Source organism: Equus przewalskii, chromosome 22, assembly GCF_037783145.1.
Source record: "Equus przewalskii isolate Varuska chromosome 22, EquPr2, whole genome shotgun sequence".
Taxonomy (NCBI): domain Eukaryota; kingdom Metazoa; phylum Chordata; class Mammalia; order Perissodactyla; family Equidae; genus Equus; species Equus przewalskii.
Window position 1 is genome coordinate 8847630 of NC_091852.1, and position 11265 is coordinate 8858894.

Consider the following 11265-nt stretch of genomic DNA (forward strand, 5'->3'; position numbering starts at 1 on the left):
TTTACCATGGAATAGCAGTCAGCAATAAAAAAGGAACAAACTATTGATATACACAACATCTTGGATGAATCTCCATAAAATTAAGATGTGTGAAAAAAAGTCAGTCCCAAAAGTTTATGTATTATATGACTCCATTTATACAACATTCTTGAAATGACAAAATTATATAAGTTATAGTGCTTGCTAGGAGTTGAGGGAGCTGAGCAAGAGGGAAGGGAGTATGCATATAAAAGGGCAACACAAAAGATCCTTGTGGTGATGGAAATATTCTGTATCTTGAATGTATCAATGTCAATCCCCTGTTTGTGATGTTATACCATAGTTTTGCAAGATAATACTATTGGGAGAAACTTGGCAAAGTGTACATGGGTGATCTGTCCATATTTTTTCTTATAACTTCCTGTAAATTGACAACTATCTTAAAATAAAATGTTTAATTAAAATAAAACAAAACAAGATTAAAACTTTGAAAAACTATGTGATGTTCCAGAACATTTTATAGTCTTGAAGAGTTTCATTATTAAACAAGAAAAAGTGTATTGATAAATAAAGTATATAATTCAAGAACTTCAGCTTTGTGCAGTGGCAGTATTATACCCACTGAGGTTTACCTGAGATGTGACTTTTGCTAATTGAAAATAATTTCAGGGTAATATAAAAATAAAACAAACCTAAGAAAACAGAAGGCATTTAAAAATAAACATTAAAAAATGAATAAGCAATTATAAGAACAGTTGAATTGATTTTTTTAATCTAAGGGGAGAAGAATGATAATAAAATTGACAAATTTCATTTAGAAAAACTATAGAAAATATAAATTTAAAGCTTGGAAATGAGAATGGAAATATTAAAAAAAAAAAAAAAAAGAGTGACATTAGCTTCATGGCAGAGTGAAATGTTCCCTTAGTCTCTCTCTAAGTTACAACTAAATGGACATTCGTTAACCAGCAGAGGATTCCCCACAAAGCACAAGAGGACTTCTGAGAGATCCACACAGTTATACATCTAAAGGTGGGTGGGCTGGATCCCCAGGAGGCAGTATAACTAGGTGAGCACACCCTTCCCCCTCTCAGGAGGCAGCGAGACAGTTCATGGATCCTCACAGGGCAGCTGGAGTGACTATAAGAGGAAGCAGGGACAGCTCAGCCTGCATGAATGCCTTTGGAGTTGCAGCTCAGTCTGCAGGAGCGTCAACTGTGCCACAGTTGCCCCATCCATGGGAATGCTCTACATTGACTGGTGGTGGCACAGCCCCTATAATGATGCCTATCCACTGAGAAAAGTACAGCCAAGAAGGCGCCCACTCATACAGAAGGTGCCACCCGCTGTGGCACATAGCAACCTGCAGGATCCACTAAATGGCAGCTCAGCCCCAGCATGGGCATCTCTCCCCACTAACACAGCAAAGACAAGAAGGTTCCCCACCCACTCAGAAGGAGCCCTGCCTTTGGAGCACACCAATCCACGAATATCACCAAATGGCAGTTCAGGCCCCATGTAGGCACCTCTCCCACATAGCTTGCAGCAGCTTAGCTAGTCCCTTCCCCAGCACAGAGGCCCCATCTATCATGCCCAAGCTGCCTGCTAAGCACGGAGACCTTGACCATGTGAGTACAACCTGGAGGGCAGCTGTGCCCAGCCCATGTGAATGCAGAGTAGCCATACCCTCACAACTTGCAGCAGACAGAGTGGGATCAGAAAAGACAGCTCCTGCTTCCCCCTAGTGGTGGCAGGTATAATCTGTGACCTGAAACTATGAAAAATGTGCTGGCGAAGGACAATTCATAAAACACCATGGAGAATTACAGTAACATTTCAGAGCAGAAGGAAAATGACAAGCCTCCAGAAAACAACCCTGAAGTCAAAGAAATTTATAATCTAAATGACAGGGAATTCAAAATAGCTGTCATAAAGAAACTCAATGAGTTACAGGAAAACTCAGAAAGACAGTTCAATGAGTTCATGAATAAAATTAATGAGCAGAAGGAATACTTCACCAAAGAGATTGAAACTCTTTAAAAAGACAAACAGAAATTCTGGATGTGAAAAACACAATGAGATTAAAAAAAAAAACAAAAAACCAGAAACCATAAAAAATAGAGCTGATGTTATAAAGGACAGAATTAGTGAATTAGAGGACAGAAGTATAGAAATGCTATAAGTAGGGAAGGGGAGAGAACTAAGATTTTTAAAAAATGAAGAAATTCTTCAAGAAATATCCAATTCAACTAGGAAAAGCAATATAAGGATTACAGGTATTCCAGAGGGAGAAGAGAAGGAGAAAAGAACAGAGAGTTTGTTCAAAGAAATAATAGCAGAAAACTTCCCAAACCTGGGGAAAGAACTAGAATTACAAGTACATGAATGCAACAGAACGCCTAATTATATCAATGCAAAAAGACCTTCTCCAAGCCATATACTATTAAAACTGGCAAAATTCAATAACAAAGAAAATCTATTAAGCAAGGCAGAAGAATATAACCTACAAAGGAACCCCTATCTGGCTTTCAGTGGCTTTCTCAGCAGAAACCTTACAGGCTAGGAGAGAGTGGAATGATATAATCGAAATACTGAAAGACAAAAACTATAACCCAAGAATACTCTATCCAGCAAAACTATCCTTCAAATACAATGGAGAAATGAAAACATTCCCAGATAAACAAAAGCTGAGGATCTTCATTGCCACTAGACCTCCTTTACAAGAAATGATGAAGGAAGCCCTCTTACCTGAATCAAAAAGGCAAAAGTTTACAAAACTTCGAGCAAGGAGATAAATAGACAGTCAAAATCATAAAATTGCAAAACTCTAACAAAATAGGTTAGCAAACACTTAATCATAACAGAAAAGATAAAGGGAAGGAAAGCATCAGAAATAAGTGTAAACACTTCAATTTAGTCACAAACTCACAACACAAAAAAGTAATTTGTGACACCAATAACTCAGAATGTGAAATGGAAAGGGATGGAACCTGTTTAGGCTAATAGAGATACGGGGCTATCAGAAAATGGACTATCTCATCTATGAGATCTTTTATAGAGTCCTTATGGTAACCACAAAACAAAGAATCAGAATAGAGACACAAATCATAAATGAAGAGAAAACTGAGAAAACCATCACAGAAAACCACCAAACTGAAATGGCAGTCAGAAATACGAGGAAAAAGAAACAAGGGAAAAATAGAACAACTGGAAAAAACAAGAGATAAATGGCAGTATTAAACCCTCACATATCAATTATCACTCTAAATGTAGATGAATTGAATTCGCCAATCAAAAGACACAGAGTGGCTGGATGGATTAAAAAACAAGACTCAACAATATGCTGCCTCCAGGAAACACATCTCAGCAATAAAGACTAACACAGGCTCAGAGTGAAGGGATGGAAGATGATACTCCAAACAAATGGCAAGCAAAAGAAAGCAGATGTTTCCGTACTTATATCAGACAAAGCAGACTTCAAGATAAAAAAGACAATGAGAGACAAAAAGGGGCAGTATATAACAATAAGAGGGACATTCCACTAAGAGGACATAACACTTATGAATATATAGGCACCTAACACAGGAGCACTAAAGTATATATAAATCAACTACTCACAGACATAAAGGAAGAAATTGACAGCAACACTATAACAGTAGGAAACCTCAACACCCCAATTACATCAATCAACAGATCATGCAGACAGAGAGGCAACATGGAAACAGTAGCCTTAAATAAAACACTAGACCAGATGGACTTAACAGATATATTTAGAACATTCCATCCAAAAACTGCAGAATATACCTTCTTCTCAGGTGCACATGGAACATTCTCAAACATAGACCATATGTTGGGAAACAAGGCAAGCCTCAATAAATTTAAGAAGATTGAAATCATATCAAACATCTTTTCTGACCACAATGCTATGAAACTAGAAATCAAGTACAAGAAAAAGCTGGGAAAGCCACAAATATGTGGAGACTGAACAATACGCTACTGGACAATGGTTGGATCAATGAAGAAATCAAAGGAGAAGTCAAAAAATACCTGGAGACAAATGAAAATGAAAACACAACATATCAACTCTTATGAGAAGCAGCAAAGCAGTTCAAAGAAGGAAGTTTATAGCAATACAGGCCCACCTCAACAAACAAGAAAAATCTCAAATAAGTAACATTAAACTGCACCTAACAGAACTAGAAAGAGAACAGACAAAGCTCAAAGTCAGCAGGGAGGCAAATAAAAATTAGAGCAGAAAGAAATGAAAGCGAGACTAAAAAACAATCGAAAGCATCAATGAAACTAAGGGCTTTTTCTTGGAAAAGATAAACAAAATTGACAAACTCAGCCAGATTCACAAAGGAAAAAGGAGAGAAGGCTCAATAAAATTAGAAATGAAAAAGGAGAAATTGCAATGGATACCACAGAAATAAAAAGGATTATAAGAGAATACTATGAAAAACTACATGCCAACATATTGGAAAACCTAGAAGGAAAGGATAAATTCTAAGAATCATACAATCACCCGAAACTGAATCAAGAAGAAATAGAGAATCTGAATAGATTAATCACAAGTAAAGATATTGAAACACTAATCAAAAACCTCCCAAAAAACCAAAAATTCAGGACCAGATGGCTTCTCTGGAGAATTCTACCAAACATTCAAAGAAGATTTAATACTGATCCTTCTCAAACTATTCCAAAAAATTGAAGAAGGCAAAATGCTTCCTAACTCATTCTGTGAGACAAACATTACCCTGATACCAAAACCAGAAAAGGACATCACAAAGAAGGAAAACTATAGGCTAATATCGCTGATGAACACAGATGCAAAAATTCTCAACAAAATACTGGCAAACTGAATACAGCAATACATTAAAAGAATCATACACCATGATCAATTGGGATTTATACCAGGGATGCATGGATGGTTCAACATCTGCAAATCAATCAGTGATACACCACATTAACAAAATGAGGAATAAAAATCACATGATCATCTCAATAGATGCAGAGAAAGCATTTGACAAGATCTAACATCCATTTATGATAAAAACTCTCAATAAAACAAGCATAGAAGGAAAGTATCTCAACATAATCAAGGCCATATACGGCAAACCTACTGCCAACATCATACTCAATGGGGAAAAACTGAAAGCCACACCTCTGAGAACAGGAACCGGACAAGTGTGCCCACTCTTGCCACTCCTATTCAACATAGTACTGGAGGTTTTGGCCAGAAAATTTAGGCAAGAAAAATAAATAAATTGTATCCAAATTGGAATGGAAGAAGGGAAACTCTCATTCTTTGTGGATGACATGATTCTATATATAGAAAATCCTAAAGAATCCACCAGAAAACTACTAGAAATAATCAAAAACTACAGAAAAGTTGCAGGGTACAAAATCAACTTACAAAAATCAGTTGCATTTCTATACCCTAATAATGAACTAGCAGAAAGAGAAGTCAAGAATACAATCTCATTTACAATCACAACAAAAAAAATGAAATACCTAGGAATAAATTTAACCAAGGAGGTGAAAGACCTATACACTGAAAATTATAAGACATTACTGAAAGAAATTGAAGACAACAGAAAGAAATGGAAAGATATTCCATGCTCATGGATTGGAAGAATAAGCATAGTTAAAATGTCCATATTACCTAAAGCAATCTAAAGATTCAATGCAATCCCAATTGGAATCCCAATGACATTGTTCACAGAAATAGAACAAAGAATCCTAAAATTTGTATGAAACAACAAAACAACCAGAATAGCCAAAGCAATCCAGAGAAAAAAGAACAAAGCTGGAGGCATCACAATCCCTGACTTAAAAATACACTGTAAAGCTACAGTAATAAAAACAGCATGGTACTGGCAGAAAAACAGACACACAGATCAATGGAACAGAGTTGAAAGCCCCAAAATAAAACCACACATCTTTGGACAGCTAATCTTTGACAAAGGATCCAAGAACATACAATGGGGAAAATCTCTTCAATATATGGTGTTTGGAAAACTGGACAGCCTCATGTAAAAGAATGAAAGTAGACTATTATCTTACACGATACACAAAAATTAACTCAAAATGGATTAAAGACTTGAATGTAATACCTGAAACCATAAAACTCCTAGAAGAGTATATAGGCACTACACTCTTTGACATCGGTCTTGGCACTATCTTTTCAAATACGATGTCTACTCAAGCAGGGGAAATAAAAGAAAAAATAAACAAATGGGACTACATCAGACTAAAAAGCTTCTGTCAGGTAAAGGAAACTATGAAGAAAACAAAAAGACAACTCACGAACTGGGAGAAAATATTTTCAAATCATATATCCAACAAGGGGCTAATTTCCAACATATATAGATAACTCATACAACTCAACAACAGAAAAACAAACAACCAGATCAAAAAATGGGCAGAGGATATGAACAGACATTTTTCCAAAGAAGATGTACAGATGGCCAACAGACACATGAAAAGATGCTCACATCACTAATTATTAGGGAAATGCAAATCAGAACTACAATATACCTGTCTTACACCCATCAGAATGGCTATACTTATCAAGACAAAAAATAACAAACATTGGAGAGGATGTGGAGAAATCATACACTGCTGGTGGGAACGCAAACTAGTGCAGCTGCTGTGGAAAACAGTATGGAGATATCTCAAAAAACCAAAAATAGAAATTCCATATGATACAGCTATCCTCTAATGGGTATTTATCCAAAGCACCTGAAATCAACAATTCAAAGAGGATTTATGCATCCCCATGTTCATTGAAGCATTATTCACAATAGCCAAGATGGGGAAGTAACCCAAGTGCTCATCAATGGATGAATGGATAAAGAAGATGTGGTGTATATATATACAACTGAATCCTATTCCGCCATAAAAAAAGACAAAATCATGCGATTTGCAGCAACATGGATGGACCTTGAAGGTATTATGCTAAGTGAAATAAGCAAGACAGAGAAAGAAACACACTGTATGATTTCACTCATATGTGGAAGATAAACAAAGATATGGATAGGGAGAAGAGATTAGAAATTACCACAGTGGAAGCAGGGAAGAGGGCAAAATTGGTAAAGGGACACATACATATGGTGACAGATAAAATCTAAACTACTGGTGGTGAGCACAATGCAGTCTATACAGAAATTAATATACAATAATGTACACCTGAAATTACACAATGTTGTAAACCAATATGACCTCAGTAAAATAACTGGGAAAATAAAGAATAAAATGATCCAATATGCTCTAAAAAAAAAAAGAAAGAAAGAAAACAAAGACGATTAAAATGTATAAGAAAATACCTAAGGCCATATTTTACTAAAAATTTGAAAAAGTTAATAAATAAAACACAAAATTATCTGGGAAAATATAAATAAGCAAAATAAACTAAGAAACAAAGCTCTCAAATGGATTTTCAGCTATAGGTGGTGTGCAGTAAAGAGTTAACCTTGCCCAAAGTAAAGTCTAGTCCTTTTGTCCCCAGCTCCTCAAGGTAATCTCCAAAGCTCTCCCATATCCTGCCTAATGAGAGTATCTTCATTTCCCTGGGGGCCTTGGGCCATTTCAGGGATCTATGCTAATAATATGATTTATGGTTGGGGAGGAGGGGTCTTTAGGTCACGTGGCAGCAGCTTGACCTCTAGAGGGACTACAGACTAAGGTCAGTCACACAGGTGGTCAACCATATCTACATGACCAAGTCCCAATAAAAACACTGGACATCGAAGCTTGGGTGAGCTTCCTAGGCTGCAATATTCCATGCATGTTGCCACGCATTGCTGCTGGGAGAAGTAAGCACTGTTGGTGTGACTGTCCTTGGAAAGCACAACTGGAAGCTCTGTAGCTGGTGTCTCCTGTGCCCTGCCCCATGTGCCTCCTCTCTCTAATCTGTCTCTTTTTCTTGTAATGAACTGTTAGTGTAACACCTTTGCTTGAGTTCTGTGAAGCCTTTTACTGAATTATTGAACCTGGAGACCCCTGAACTTGCAGTTGATGTCAGAAAGGAAGGTGGTCTTGGGGACCTCCTGAACTTTGCAGAGAGAAAAAGAAAAGTTAATAGAAAATTACTGCAAGGCCAGATTGATTATTTGAAACTTCTAAGCAACAAATGATTGCTATGTTATAGAAATTGTATACAAATATTTTTAAAGAGGCCAAGTGACCCAATTAATTTTATGAAGTTAACATTAAAATGATAAAAAATATTAACTTTTAAAAATAGCAAGCACTTCAAAACATGCTAAGTAAAAAAGACAGTCACAAAGGACCATATATTACATGATTGCATTTCTATGAAATATTCAGAATAGGGAAATCTATAGAGATAGATATTTAATTAGTATTTGCCTAGGACTTGGGGGGACAGAGGTGGGGGAGGCTGGGGGGTGATCGCTAGAGGTGAGGGGTTTCTTTTTAGGGTAAGAAAATGTTCTAAAATTGAGGTAAGGGATGCATAACTCAAGGAATTTAATAAAAGCTATAGAACTACACACTTTAAATAGGTAGATTATACGGTATATGAATAATACTTCGATAAAACTGTTAAAAATATAAATAGCAAGATACACACAAGTTGATCAATTTCATTTATCAGTATGGATTCTGCAAGAAATGCTAAAATAACAAATCTTGCTGAATTATGTATGAACCATCCACTATGACCAAGTAGGATTTATCCCAAGACTGCAAGGATGGTTTAACATTAGGAAATATATATTAACATATGTTAAAATTTTCACCAAAATTGTTTTGTTTCATTAGATAGTAGAAGTATATTTGATTAAAATCAATAAGCATATAGTTCTTTAGATTTATTTTTTTTATTTGGGGATATTTGGATTCTCCTGGCAATGACCATTGTGGTTGACTTCTCAACACTGATTCCATCTTACTTTCTTGAATAATTTAGGTCCTAATTAATTTTAGGCCAACCTCTCTGCAGGTCAATGATTAGTTCAGAGATATGTACACCTAAACTTACTGGGAAAATAGATTTCTTGCTCTTAAGAGAGTCACAAGCAATTGACTGTTTTCATTTGCTCAATGTGACTATGTACAATGTTATTACTGGAATCCATCATCAGACTATGAGGGAAGAAACCAGTCTAAGTATGGAGTGAACAGTATGAATAGGAAAGCAGTGTTTTGTGTATTTGATGGCATCATTTAGTCAGTATGTGGATATTTCTGTTACTTGCAGCCAAAACCAACCTAATAAATACACTTGAGTAAGAGGAATAATAATAATTTCTTAACAATAAATTTATTTAACAATGAATATTAAAGAGTTCTCCAGAAGAATTAGCAACAAGTATGCTTGCTATCAAAAATCACTATTTAAAATTGTTATGGAAACTAACCTTGCAATAAGACATTAAGTAGAAATGAGAGTTAGAACTATTGAGCAGGAATATAAGATGGTATCTAATACTGTACGAGGTGCCAGGAATTAATTGCCTTACCTACATTAGTTCAATCCGTAAAACACCTCTATGATGTAGATGCTATCGTTGTCTTCATTTTACAGGTAAAGCAAAGAGAATTCGAGTAACTGAAGTAAGCGCAGGAGCTGGGATTTGCAGACTGGTTCCAGAGACCACAGCCTTAATATATATACCCTTTTCATAATTTGCACATGACATAACTATTTACCTACCCCACACCCACACATACACAACATGTATAATAAATTCTAAAAGTTTTAGAATTACAAAGAACGTTTAATAAAAATTCTAGCTACAGGATTAAAGAAAAGGGTTAACAGCTAGTTCCCTTCCTTTACCCCATGGATGACTACAGCTAACTCAAGGAATTCTAAGGAGCATGTCTATAATGGTTCCAAGATAAATAATAATCTCCAGCTAAGGATGCGTACCGTACCAACCACCTGTACCTCATTTAGAAATTATCAAGCAGTGAGGCATCTATATCCATAAGTCGCAGCTGAGCTAGAGAAAGGGCTCTACTCCTGTGTTTCTAAAGAGGCTACTTGATAACTACGTAAAAGTTAACGGGACCCTGGAACTGATGGCTTCCCTAAGCTGAGATGCTCTTCCTGACAGCCTCATCTCTCAGCACCGTGCACACATCAAGTGTGAAGTAACTGGGACGTTGGAATCTGTGACTGAAAATCACAAAACCTCTTTCATGGTGTGGTTGTGCATGCTGTTTTCTTCTCCATGTGTATCTTTCCCTAATGCTAAATTAACTTAAAGCTAAATGAAGCCTCTTGTACCTTCTGAGTTTGATTGTTGCTCCAAAACCAAGACCACTGCTGCAGAACGGCCATGACACAAGAAAATGCCAGTTGATTTCCTATATACCTGAAATAACCAGTTAGAGGTGTGCTGCAGAATAGCATCTTTCAACAAAAACAAAAGTGTAAAACAATGCTGGCAAGAAATGTACATCAATATTTAATGATGGCAAGGTGAAATGAAATAAGCATTTTCTAAGCCTTTTTTGGCAGAAATATAAAATAATACACTCTTTCTAGGGAAAAAAATCATCATATTTATCAAAATGAACCTTTAGGGGCCAGCCTGGTGGCATACTGGTTAGTTTTACACTCTCTGTTTTGGTGGCCCAGGGTTCATGAGTTTGGATCCTGGGCGTAGACCTACACACTGTTCATCAAACCATGCTGTGGTGACGTCCCATATAGAAAATAGAGGAAGACTGGCATGGATGTTAGCTCAGTGGCAATCTTCCTCAAGCAAAAAGAGGAAGATTGGCAACAGCCATTAGCTCAGGGCCATTCTTCCTCACCAAAACAAAAAAAAAAAACCTTTAAAATATTTCTGCCTTTTTAACTATTCATTTCATACCTAATAATATAGCTTAGTGAAATCATCACAGTCTACACAAATATATGCAGAGAAAACTATTCATCACAGTGTGGTAATAAAAAAATGTAAGGTAAATAAGTATGACTTATTATCAGTAGCTATTAAAAATAATATTTTTGAAGAATGTTAAATAGCTTAGGGTAAGATTAAAGGTAAAAAGCTAATGGAAAAAAGCAGAATCCAAGACTGCATGCAGAGCGTAGTTCCAACTGTGTTAACCACACCCAGACACACACACACACACCACTCAAGCACATATGTTGGAAATACACTAAAATATTAACCATGCTCTTTCAGAGAGTAGGATTTGTTTTCTTTTTACACCACTAAAATTTCATCTCCATGAGAGTAAAAATGCATCTATCTTGTTTGTTGCGATATTTTGAGAACGCCTCATATATAATAGCTGCTA

The 11265-nt window shown here is 36.1% G+C and overlaps 1 pseudogene; it reads left to right on the forward strand.

Annotated features, from left to right (window-relative positions):
* Positions 1-571: 571 nt before the first annotated feature.
* Positions 572-648, forward strand: LOC139078810 (U4 spliceosomal RNA; annotated as a pseudogene).
* The last annotated feature ends 10617 nt before the right edge of the window (positions 649-11265 follow it).